Below are 12,929 nucleotides of genomic sequence, written 5' to 3' on the forward strand. Positions count from 1 at the left end.
TAAAATCCTCAGCTAATCTAGCAGGCTGGTGTGTATTCTTTCCCTTTGGAGGCAGCTAACTGGATAACTTCTGGGAGGGTCCAGTGAGAGGGACTGGATACTACCAGGGAGATGGTTTTGGGGTGACTCGGGACTGGAGGGGCAGTTGGTGTGTTGCTGGTTGCTGGAAGCTGCTGGGTGAGGTCATTGTGCTGTGAGCAGGCTACTTGGGCGCTGAGCCGAAGCTGCACAGCACAGAAATAGTCAGGGTTACTGGGCAGGTGGTGACACAAACTCTTACTGGTCTGGGTGAAACCCCAAAGCATCACAATTTTATTACCCCTGCACTCAATACTGAAGTGAATTTTAACCCAAAACTCATCACTCTGGCAAAGCAGGTCTGTCTGGTGAACACCTAGGCAGAGTAGGAGTATCTGCTCCTGAAGTCTTTCCCCAGTTCATCACTAGATGTCAGGGGAGAGCTTGTTCAGGCCCTGCGTATGTAAGGCTACTGGATTTTGTTGGAATTTCATATTACAAATGGATGCATTTCCCATGGGCCTTTTAATTAAGAAAAAAAACCTTGTTATTTATCTCAAAAATGGACACCTGATATTTTTCTGCTCTTTTTCTCTTTACCGATTGAGTCTGACTCACTTCTACCAGTATAGCAAGGCACTCTTTAATTAAAATTTCTGTGGTTTGCTTTAATTATCAGCTATGGACTCCTATTGGCAGAATGATCCCAGGTGTATGCTCTGCTTCCCTTTTTGTTTTTTCTCATTCACATGATTCATATTCAGGGTGTATTTTCCATTTCTTTTGTTGGCGTTAATCTAACAATGATTAAATGCATAATTAATATTTTAAAAGTAGCCGAAATGATTTATGCCACGTGCTCAGTATGCCATTTCCAAACTTGGAACCTGATCCTGGACCATAATATGCCATGGATATTTGAAGTAGAATACCTCAATAAAATCATTGGGAAGTTCTGTGTAACATTCAGTGGCATGATGTGGCTACATGAGAAGTACTGAATACCTGTAACTCCCACTGAAGACAAAACACCTAGTAAGAGGATTTCTAATTATATAAATCAGTGGTCTCCAACCTTTTTACTCACAAGATCACTTTTTGAATTTAAGTGCAACCCAGGATTTACCCCACCCCTGCCCCGCTCACTCCCCTTTGTTTTCCCCCGCCCCCATCCTCACTCACTTTCATTGGGCTGCGGCCAAGCGGCTCAGAGTTTGGGAGGGGGCTCCTGGCTGAGCCTGGGGTAGAGATGCAAGTTCTGGGAGAGAGTTTGGGTGCAGGAGGGGGTGCGGGGTGAAGGTTCTGGGAGGGGGCTCAGGATTAGGGTGTGGGCTCCCACCAGGCAGCACTTACCTCAGACAGCTCCCAGGTGGTGGCACAGGGGGGCTAAGGCAGGTTTCCTGCCTTCCCTGGCCCCACACCACTCCCAGAACCAGCCAGCATGCTCCTGTGTCCCCTGGGGAAGGGTATGTAGCTCCACACGCTGCTTCTGCCTGCAAGCACCACCCCCGCAGCTCCCATTGGCCACAGTTTCAAAATGGAATTATGAGGTTGGGCTGCCCAGGTGGATGGGAAAGAGAAAATCTAGGCATTGTCCGAAAACTAAATGACTACTTTGACTCAGTTTGCAATAAGGATGATAATATAGAACATGAACATGAAGGCAGGATAGCTGATGGAAATGGGCACAGAAATGGCAATGCTCACATCTAAGAGGAGAGAAAAACTTAGTTTAATGCGTTCAAATAAATCACACAATTAACACACAAATTAATGGTGATTTAAAAAATTATTTGTGATTAATCGCAGATTTAATCACACTGTCAAACAATATAATACCAATTGAAATGTATTAAATATTTTTGGATGTTTTTCTACATTTTCAAATATGTTGATTTCAATTACAATACAGAAAATAAAGTGTACAGTGCTCACTTTATATTACAATTTAAATGTAAACTTGGGTAAACTTTACATAATACTGTAAACAGTATTGGGTCTATTAAACAATTGGGTCTACAGTATCATGTGTTACAGTTGGGTCTTTTTTTACAGTGCAAATATATGTTTTTTAAAATAATATAAAGTGAGCACTGTACACTTTGTATTCTGTGTTATAATTGAAATCAATATATTTGAAAATGTAAAAAGCCTCCAAAAATTAAATAGGTGGTATTCTATTATTGTTTAATGCCACGGTTAATCGTGATAGAAAAATTTTAATTGAGTGATTAATTGCAATGTTTTTAATTGCTTGACAGCCCTAAAAAGAACCACTCTGAGCACAAGAATCACACTTTACTTCCAATACTGCAGGCTGGGAACATGCTGCTTTATTCAACTACACACAAAAAGAGTGGGGTAAAACACCCACTAACTCAATAGGAGGTAAGGGAGGGGATAGAGCGTGGCTCCAACCCATAATACTCTGAGTAACCCAGTTAAGTCCTTGATGACCACTTAGCTACATTGCTCACCTTTCAATCTGCAGCCCTGAGTTAGTCTTCTAAAAACCTTGGGAATGTTCTCTTTTACACAAGGTAGTGCCTCTCCAGGGCAGCCATGGCCTTCTCTAGGGGCAGAGGCCCACTGCCTCCACTCTCCTGCTCCAGCAGTTTTGCAAATACCCTCCTCTTGAGCTCTCCGGCATTCCTGGCAAAACTGCATCCTCTTGGCTTCAGCTCCTCCAGACTCATCACCCAAGAGCAAAGGCTCTGGCACCCACATGTCACCCTGTAAACGGATATCATTCAATGCCATCTTACGACTCAAACATCACTTAAACCGACTCTAAAAGACAAGGGGGCAGTTTGCTCTAGGACAGTACCTGGAATCCATGTTGGCTGATCACTATTGAAACCTTTAGTATAGACCAGGTCCTTTGGGCCCAAGTCTCTGTCTCTGGATCATAGTCATGGTTTTGGGTTGTGAAAAGTATGGCGGACGTGGACCTGGGGAGTTTATGAAGCATTTCTCCATAGTTCTGGAGCCTCTGGCAGTCTTGGTGCAGCCAATCTAAAGTGATCTGTTAGTAAGTGTTTTAATTTTAAGTACTGCCACCCTGCTTGAGCCTGTTAGAAGATGTTTGGGGGTCATTTGTCTTCATGAACAGGCTAATTTATTTTTCAATAAAAATTTTGAAATGGGGATGTACTAAAAGTGAGGAATTCAAACTTCATCTACATGGTTCTTTCTGGCCCAAAACTGTTGCTCTTCAAAGAAATAGAGGATCATCATCAGAGACAGCAATTGCATGAATGGAGGAGTCAGTTACAGAATTTACCACGTCCCTAGAGATCAAAAGTAAATTGAAATGAACTCACAGAGAGGGGAAAAGTATGAATAGTCCCCATCTGTTAGGCATATGAGCTGCAGATATCGTACATCTTGCAGGGAGGAGAGCTGTCTCTTGCAATTCCAGTACGTGGAATGTAAAGCTGCCAGGATTTGAGAACCCCCAGTGAGACGGGTGACACAGCAGGATCTGCCACTGGCACCAATTTTAAAAAGTGGAACCAGAGCTTTCAAATTTCTACAGAGCAACAGGAGCTGCACCACACTCTGGTGATTCCTTTAGTGTATGTCCGTACCTTGCTAATATACAGACCTTTATATAATCGAAAACACATAGAAGGTGTTCTGCCTTGATAATGATGTTGTCAAATGTTTCATCAGTTCCCCCAACACAAATACAGAAACAAAGGCACTTAATCTTGCTCATACATCATTCTGATGGTATCAGTTTGGGATGAGGTATTCCCTCAACTCCCCTGCTAGGGTGGTTCACATTCAGCCATTTGAGAATTGATCTACATGTCCCAAAAGTTGAGAGTAAAAGCTTGCAGCAAAAGATGACCCGAGTAAGTGCGTCCCAGTCACTAGACAAGCTTATGTATCCGAGTAGGGCAGACATAACAAATAAGAAGTAAACTTGTTGTAAAACAGAACAACTACTCAGTTCACTGCAGGCTATTTAAAAACATTCTGCTTCTTGGGGCTCTTGGAACAGATTCACTTCCTCACCTTGACAGGGAACTGAGCTGTAAATTTCAGAAAATATTTGAGCCCTCAGTGCTTGGCAAGTACCCTTGCTCTTCTGAAGGCTGATCTCTGTTCAACCACATCTTTTGCACAATCTTGAAAAATCATTCTTATGGTCTCCCCCAAACAGTTTTTTTCCCCACAAACTAGCTGTAGTATTTTTATTCTACAGTAAATCTGAGAAAATTGACAATCTATGTGTGAGATTTGGCATTTGAGGTGGGCTTAGGAGCGAGGGACCTATGTGCTCTCTCTACATCAAATTTAAAATCCTCCGGCAGACTGAGCACTTCTGCAAGGAGATGGGAAACAAATTCTTTCTCTCTCTTTCAGATACTCCTATAATGCCCAAATCATTGCAGCAAGACCTCTGCTCAATGTCTGCCACTTTTGATTTAAGAGAAGATTAGTCTGTGAGGCTTCTCTGCACCTGGGCAGAGAGCCCTTGTACCTGAATTTCCACCGTTGATATTCACCCTTCTGTTTCATTCATGCATCCTGTCAGCGCTTCCAGAGAGGAGTCAATTGAAGTAAGTCAGCTGTGCTATGGCTTTGATATCTGATGTGTCTGCCATGCCCACATCAGCCATTTTGCTCGAAGGGGAGAGGGAGATAGAGTCGGGTCTCCCGTTCTCCTTGTCTTTTGGCCACTTGCAAAGCTCACAGCAGTCAAATATTTATTTACTTACATTCCAGATATTTTCATGTACTTGTTCCTTTACTGGGGGTGGTCAGTCGGGGGCCCTAGATGCCAGATGGAAATGCATATTAGTGGATGGCAGACTGTGGAGAGCAATGAATGTGCTCTTCCATACCGACTGGAGCTCCATGAATCCCTTCTAATCCATCCTATTACCCAGGTGCATCACTTCCGGTCTTACAAAAAAGCACTTACTTTGTTTTAAGTGAAGTCCTGTTGCCTACAATCTGTGAAGCACCTTCTCCGGTGTTGACAGATGCTCAGCATCACTTCCAACTATGATGAGGATGTCATCGATCCTCACTACAACATGTGGGTTCAACAAATTTTTACAGCCCTCTGGAAAATTCCAAGTGCTGCTAATATTCCATATGGTAATTGATGGTACTGATATAATCCCTTGAGTGTTTTATAGTGGTACTTTTTTTCTTTTCTTTTTCTTTCTTTCTTTTTTTTTTTTACAGTCCTCCTTCAGCCTCATCTTCTGGTAAGCCTGCAACATTTCTAACTTACTAAATTTTTCAACCCCCACCTAACACTGCCAGTAAGTCCTCTGTCCTTGGAATGGAGTAATTGTCTAACCTGGAGACCTGATTCACCATGGCTTTATAATCCACACAGTTGTGGATGGTCTTCTCTGGTTTAACCCTGGGTGTGATAGGTGTGGCACATTCAGAAATGATGGTGACATGATTCCCTTTCCCCCAGCCTGTCTAACTCAGTCTGTCTTTTCTCTGAGGGCATAAGAAACTGGTTTTGCTTTAAGTAATTTTGGTTTGACCCCATCCTGGACATAAATCCTGACTCTTACTCTATCCAGAGCCTCTGACCCTTCTTTTAAAATAGCTGGGTGAACATTCAAGACTTCCTAGAATGCTGGTGTTTTGTTAGGGTCTCATTTGAAAATTTCCTCCCAGTTCAGATTCAGTTCTTGCAAGCAATCTTTGCCTAACTGATTCTGACTTTCTCCCTAGTTTATTAGGGCTGGTAACCTTTTTCTTTTGGCTCTTATATTTTACAGGGACAAGCACAGAACCTACCACCAGGACAGGTTCCTGGTTTAGGTATGCAGGATCACTCCTGCATTAACTAGAGGTCTCAGTCCTGCTTTACACTGCTGATATGTATATTCATTGATCACACTAGTTGAAGTCCCTTTGTTTATTTCCATTTGTACTCATAGAATCATAGAATCTCAGGGTTGGAAGGGACCACAGGAGGTCATCTAATCCAACCCCCTGCTCAAAGCAGGACCAATCCCCAATTTTTGGCCCAGATCCCTAAATGGCCCTCTCAAGGATTGAACTCAGAACCCTGGGTTTAGCAGGCCACTGCTCAAACCACTGAGCTCTCCCTCCCCAAGGGATACTGACTGACTGTTTACCTCTACCATTACTTCATAAGGACTGACTTTCTTTCCTTTCAGACAATACATAGTATGTACCTCCTCCCCCTTGAGGAAAAGAGTCCTCTGTTTTTGTTCTTTTCCTCTGGACATTTGGAGTCTACCCTCCTGAGTTTGAGATACTGTTTGATAGTCACCTTTGTATTTTCTGACTAAATGTGCAATCTTGAGTTACTAGGCCTTTTTAAATTTACAAACAGATTAAAAATGAGCTTCTCCACAGCAGAAACACCCTTTGGAGCCTGAGTCCCTTTCAGCTTGCTTTGCCTTTTTTATACTCATAGACTTTAAGGCCAGAAGGGACCATCCTGACCATCTAGCCTTACCTCCTGGATATCATAGGCCACAGAACCTCAGTGACATACAACCTCTGGCTGAATAACCAAAGTCCTCAAATCTTGATTTAAAGCCTTCAATTTACAGAGACTCCCCATTTAACTGAGTCAGTTTGAGTTCCCCTGCATTGTAAGTGCAAATCTTGCAAATTTTTCACTGTTTGCTTCCATTGCTGTTACCAGTTCTACTGCTTTGGGACAGATTAAATTCATCTCCAACAGCAATTGTCTTTGAATACTTATACCACAAACAAATCTGTCCCAGAGCATATCCTCTAGGACATTTCTGAAGGAACAATATTCCATTAATCATTTCAGCTCTGCAACATACACAGGTATGCTTTCATCTTGTCTTCTCATCCTACTATGAAACTTGAAACGTTCCACAGTAATGTTTGGCTTTGTGTAGTGCTCTGTTAAGATCTTTTTCAGGTCTCCTAAACTTTTATCTCCTGGTTTCTGAGGCTTTAACAAACTCTTTATGAGAGAGTAGGTTTTACTGCCACAAAATTGAGGAAATCTGCTTTCTTTTTGTCCTATCCTATAATCTCATTGGCAAGAAAATAATAGCCCGGTCTTTCAATATATTTCTGCCAATCCTCATCTTCCACACTAAACTCTTGAGTTTACCATAAGTTCCAATTTTTTGTCTGAGTGGGACTTTATGACTGGGTTACTTGTGGTGGGGGTGACCGGGGCTCAACAGCCCTGAAGGTCTCTTCTGGATCATGTTTTATGTTCCTTAAATCTCATGCTTCAGGTCTTCAGTAGGTCACCTGCGAGGGTCAGGAAGGGATTTTCCCCCAAATGTATACTGAAGGAGGGAGGGAGGGGATGGTTGTTTCCTTTCTCTGAAGCATGAGGGATGTCCACAGCTGGAGATGGGACACTGCACAGGGTGGGCCAGGGCTCTGAGGTGGGGTGGATAATTATTTCTCACATGCTTGGCTGTCTGGTTGGTTCTTGTTCACAGGCACAAGGTCTAACTGATTGCCTTTTGTGGACTGAGAAGGAATTTTCCCCCATATCAAATTGGCAGTTACACTAGCTGATTTTTGCCTCTCTTTTTGCAATATGGGGCATGGGTTGCTTGCCAGGATTATCTGGGAATATCTCATTTAATCATTTCCCTAACATTTACAGGGACCTGGGGCACTGGTGCACCATGCTCCCTCTGTTCTCTGCCTGTGGCAGACAATAGTTTTGTCTCCTGTGAACTTTAATATTTTCTAATTCCAGTTATTGGGTTTAGTGTGCAGTTTCTGAGTGGTGTTGGAGGTTTATGATCAATTCAGACTGAATGAGTTAGTGGCCCCTTAGGCTTTGACTCTGACAGCTAGAGTTGCTGATGTTTTTTTAAAAAATCAGGTTTTTTTTAAACTTAGAAAATATCATGAGAATCCCATGCACATCCATGGTGCAAACAAGGCTGCTTGGATAGCAAGGTAGTGCAGTGACCTCAGGAGACATTGGTTCAGTTCCCAGCTCAACCACTGACTTTCTGTGTGATCTTGGGGAAGACACTTAACCTACCCTGGGCCTTAATTCTCCATTGGTAAAATGGAGATAATACCACTCTACCTCACTGCATTGTTGTGACTATAAAATATATTAATTTTGAGGCGCTCAGATACTAGTGATGAGGGCCATGTCAATCAGTGTTAGATTTGTGAGTATTCTGAGTACAAAATGTCCAGAAAAATTAAAACAAGTTACCACATGAACTTATTTTTTCACCTTTGTTCCCCCTACCTCACATGCCAGGCATCATTTGTGTTTGCCATCTCCTACTGTCGCCATAACACAAGCCCCGATCCTGCAAACACTTAGACAAGAACATAACTTTAAGTAGTTCCACGCAGGTCAATGTGCAAACAAATGTTTGCAGGCTTGGGACTTCTCAGGATAGGGGTTTCATCCTAATTTGTTTCATAAAGCATCATGCACTTCTGTTATATATGTAACACACAATCAGTATAACAAAACTTATTTCACAATCACAAAACTCAAAAATAGCTGAAAACCTATTCTGTTCAAACTTAAAAAAAAAAAAATAATAATTTCCGGGCTGAAACTAAGCATGAGAAATTTCAGCCCCAAAGTCATATTTTTAGCATTTTATGAGTACCTCATATGAAGATTTTGGATGGGGTATAAATCACAATTAGAGAATTGCTATTAGGAAGGTTATTGTGCAAATTCTGTTGAAGTTAAAAGAAAAAAATAATTCAAGCCAAGCCTATTTATTTAATTTTATCCTTCTCAGCCTCAAGCTTGCAATCATTTATGCATCTGAATAACCCCACTGAAGTCAACAGAATTACTCATGTGAGTAAAATAGTCACATACATCAGAGTCTACTGGATTAGACTCAATACATTCAGATTAAATGTTAGGGCCAACAGCACAAGCTGTTGTTAGCATTATTGTAATAATTGCATCATTTCTTTTTAATCAGGACTAGAAATAGGAAATGTAATGGTGCCATTTTGCATGATCAGAGTTCCATATACCGTGTAAATTTTTAGAACTTTGCAAGTATCTTGCAAATGCAAAGAAAAAGAACAGTTTACCATCAAATTAGGGAACAAATAGTAGCATATTATAAGTCTTGCTCTACAGCGCAGAACACAACTATGTTCGTCACTATATATTTAAATGTGGCAGATTTACTCTATCATAATTTAATAATTCAGAAGGCGTAAGAAGACACAGCCAATTAGCTGCAGTAATTTGCATTTTTATGCTTCTTCATTATTTTCCAAGTTCTTGTCTGCTATTATAGCACTACAAATACCATCTTTCAAAGGTGAATAGCCAATCTGTTATTTTTTTTTTGAATGGTAATCAGTCCCCTTTAATTATTGAAAGACAAAACAAATTAATAAATTCCAAATAAAATGCTTTGTTTTTTTAAGTTAGTCATGGAACACCCTTTGTCAATGTAGTTTGTTTTCATTTGGTGCAGAGAGCTGTGCCTGTTCTCAAGTGTTCATTAGGGCTGTGATTCATAGGAGTTCTTAAACTCATGCCTAACTTTAATCATGAGAGTAGTCCCACTAAATGCAAGGGGACTACTCACACGCTTTAAGTCAATCATATGTGCAAGTACCTTCTAGATTCAAGGCCTAGGTTTGGACACAAGTATGGGAAGCATTCTCCCTGATGCAAGAATAATTACAAAGAGGAGTTTTGAATTTTCCCAGCCTTATGCAGGAGGAAGAGTGGGATTTAACCCCCTTGCCAAAGATATCGCTACTAAATACTGGATCTCCCACAGGAACTGTGCCACAAGAAGCTCTTTTACAACTGTTCCAGGAACCTTCTTCACAATGGGGATTCTAAGCCACATTAGAGCCAGTGTATAAATTACTACAAACTCTGGTCCCGATCCTGCAAACAGGCACACATTTGCTTAATTTTATGCACATGAAAAATGCCATTGAAGTCAATGAGCCCACTCGTAAGCAGAAAGTTATGTGCATGAGTGTTTGCAGGATTGGGGCCTCTGCCACTAAATTGCAGTGCAAATAGATTATACTATGCAGGCCCCAATCTTCCTCTGCAGAGTACATGTTATGCAAGCCCAAATAGGGAAAGAACAAGTTAAAGAATATTAAGATAAGTGTATTCAAGCTGGCAGGGCCTGATGAAATTCATCCTAGGGTACTTAGGGAAATAGCTGAAGCAATCTTGAAACCATGAGCAATTACCTTCAAGAACTCTCAGAGGACAGATGAGATCTCAGAGGACTGGATAAGGGCAGGTGTATTATCTATTTTAAAAAAAAATGACAACAAAGAAGACACAGGGAATTATAGACCAGTCAGCCTAACTTCGATACCTGGAAAGTCTCTGACATCATTCCACATGACATTTTCATAAGCAAACTAGGGAAATGTGGTCTAGATGAAATTACTATAAGGTAGGGATACATCCGGTTGAAAAAGTAGTTCAAAGAGTAGTTATCTCTCTGGCTGTCACAATGGGAGATGTATCAAGTGGAGTCCCAGAGGGGTCAGTCCTACGTCCCATGCTAGTCAATATTTTCATTAATGACTTGGATAATGAAGTGGAGAGTGTACTTATAAAATCTGTGGAGGATGTCACCTGGGAGGGATTACAAGCACTGTGCAGGACAGGACTAGAATTCAAAATGACCTTAACAGATTAAAGAATGGATCTGAAATTCAAGAAAGACAAATGCAAAGTATTTTACTTAGGAGGGAAAAACTAAATCCACAAATACAAAATGGGGAATAACAAACTGTATGGTAGTACTGCTGAAAAGGAACTGGGAGCTATAGTGGATAACAGGTTGAATGAGTCAACAATGGGATGCAGTTGCAAAAAAGGCTAATATCATTCTGCAATGTATTATCAAGAGTGTCGTAGGTAAGATATGGGCGGTAATTGTCCCGCTCTACTCAGCACTGATGAGGCCTCAGCTGGAGTACTGTGTCCAATTCTGGACTCTGCAATTTAGGAAGGATGTGAACAAATTGAAGAGAGTTCAGAGGAGAGCAACAAAAATGATAAAAGGTTTAGAAAACCTATGAGGAAATGTTAAAAAAACTGGGCCTATTTCATCTTGAGAAAGGAAGACTGAGGTGGGACATTACAAAGAGGACAAAAAGAAAAGGAGTACTTGTGGCACCTTAGAGACTAACCAATTTATTTGAGCATGAGCTTTCGTGAGCTACAGCTCACTTTATCGGATGCATACCGTGGAAATGAAGTGAGCTGTAGCTCACGAAAGCTCATGCTCAAATAAATTGGTTAGTCTCTAAGGTGCCACAAGTACTCCTTTTCTTTTTGCGAATACAGACTAACACGGCTGTTACTCTGAAACAAAGAGGACAGTGATCAAATGTTCTCCATGTCCACTGAAGGTAGGACAAGAAGTAATGGGCTTAATCTGCAGCAAGGGCGATTTAGGTTAGATAGCATGAAAAACTTTCTAAATATAAGGACATTTAAGCTCTGGAATAGGCTTCCAAAGGAGTTTGTAGACTCCCCATCATGGGAAGTTTTTTAAGAACAGGTTGGACAAACACCTGTCAGGGATGGAGCTATACTGGAGATCCAGAACATGATCAGAGATGCCAGAGCTGTTGATGGGCTGCTGGAGATTGAATGTACTGTTTGGACTGTGCTGGGGAATTCGGGATTATGGTTGTGGGACTTTGGTACTAGCCCCACAAAGGGCTATTTATGCTTGGAGTGAGTGGGGGAGTCTGGAAGAAGGAAATTGAAAAAGAGGCCTCTTGCAGGGCCACCGTGAGGCCATGAGGGGTTGTCCCTGGAGGTAACCACCCTATGTTAGTCCCATAAAGTTAACAGATATTAAACCAATAGGGGTCTATAGAAATGTAAGCATTCTGTAAGAATTACTCCAAAATGGTAGTTTTCAACTTTTTTCATTTGCGGAACCCCTAAAACTATTCACATGGAGGTGCAAACCCCTTTGGAAATCTTAGACATAGTCTGTGGACCCCCGGGGGTCCACAGATCACAAGTTGAAAACCACTGCTCTAAAAAACTATAGAATTCACATCCTTCCTATGTGTTTTCGAAACCAAACAGTACAATTTTGTAACAGGGACATCATTCTCCATGATGTTCTCCAGAATGGTTCAAGAAACTATAGAAAGCTTATCATTTGCTATTCAATTCTTTTGGATATTTCCACAATGGTAAACTGTGGTGGTACACAACCCATTCCTCACTACCACTCAGTAATCTTGTGGGGTGGGGTTCATTAAACTGAAGTATACAGAGTACATAGAACAACCCTGATTTTCTGGCAGCAAATTAGGGTTCAAGAGTGGAAATGATTTCTGTAATTGTACTGAAGCAGCTATAGAAACTGCACTTTGTCAGAAGTGAAAGACTGAAAATAAGAGCTTCTTGGTGTGCTGTTTTTTTAAACCAGTGTGGAAGTATAACATTGTATAAGGGGACATGCTGGATACATTGTATATGAGAGGGCATGCCAAAACATGTTACAAAGTATCTGAGGGAGCACACGTAGGGACAGTTAGCTTTTGAATGGAGAAGCAATTAAGATAGAGCCAGCACGTCTAAGAAGCAGGCATCAGAATGGAAGGTGTGAAGGGCAATTAGTTAAGTTAACTGGAAGCTGTTAAAGGAGATTGTTAAGGGTGGCAGGTAATTGAAGATACGTGACTGGTCTCAAGGATCTCGAAGGGTGGTGACTAAAATCTTTTTCTTCTTTTGTCTGTAACTTCTCTGTAACTTGTTCTCCAAAAAACTGTATAAATTTAAAGACACAAGCCCCACTCGGGGGGCTCACTTCTAAATGTATTAGCAGAGCAGCTTTGCTAATAAAACAGAGTGGTCTGATAAATTGTGAGTCTGAGTCAAACTTTGGCACCAGTCTCCCTCTTTTTTTTCTTTTTTTTAAAGC

General features: G+C 41.2%; 1 protein-coding gene and 1 long non-coding RNA gene across 7 annotated transcripts in view; both read right to left on the bottom strand.

Moving 5' to 3' along the window:
- Window positions 1–12,929, bottom strand: part of BTNL2 (butyrophilin like 2) — a 1,264,829-nt gene that overhangs the window by 173,781 nt on the left and 1,078,119 nt on the right. The gene's annotated exons all lie outside the window — the stretch shown is intronic.
- On the bottom strand, window positions 2,336–10,494 carry LOC140898306 (uncharacterized). Its single transcript, XR_012154957.2, has 3 exons — window positions 10,213–10,494; window positions 4,749–4,803; window positions 2,336–2,751 (listed from the first exon to the last, which is right to left on the bottom strand). It is a non-coding gene; the product is annotated as an uncharacterized LOC140898306 (long non-coding RNA).

Source organism: Lepidochelys kempii, chromosome 14 (genome assembly GCF_965140285.1).
Source record: "Lepidochelys kempii isolate rLepKem1 chromosome 14, rLepKem1.hap1, whole genome shotgun sequence".
Taxonomy (NCBI): domain Eukaryota; kingdom Metazoa; phylum Chordata; order Testudines; family Cheloniidae; genus Lepidochelys; species Lepidochelys kempii.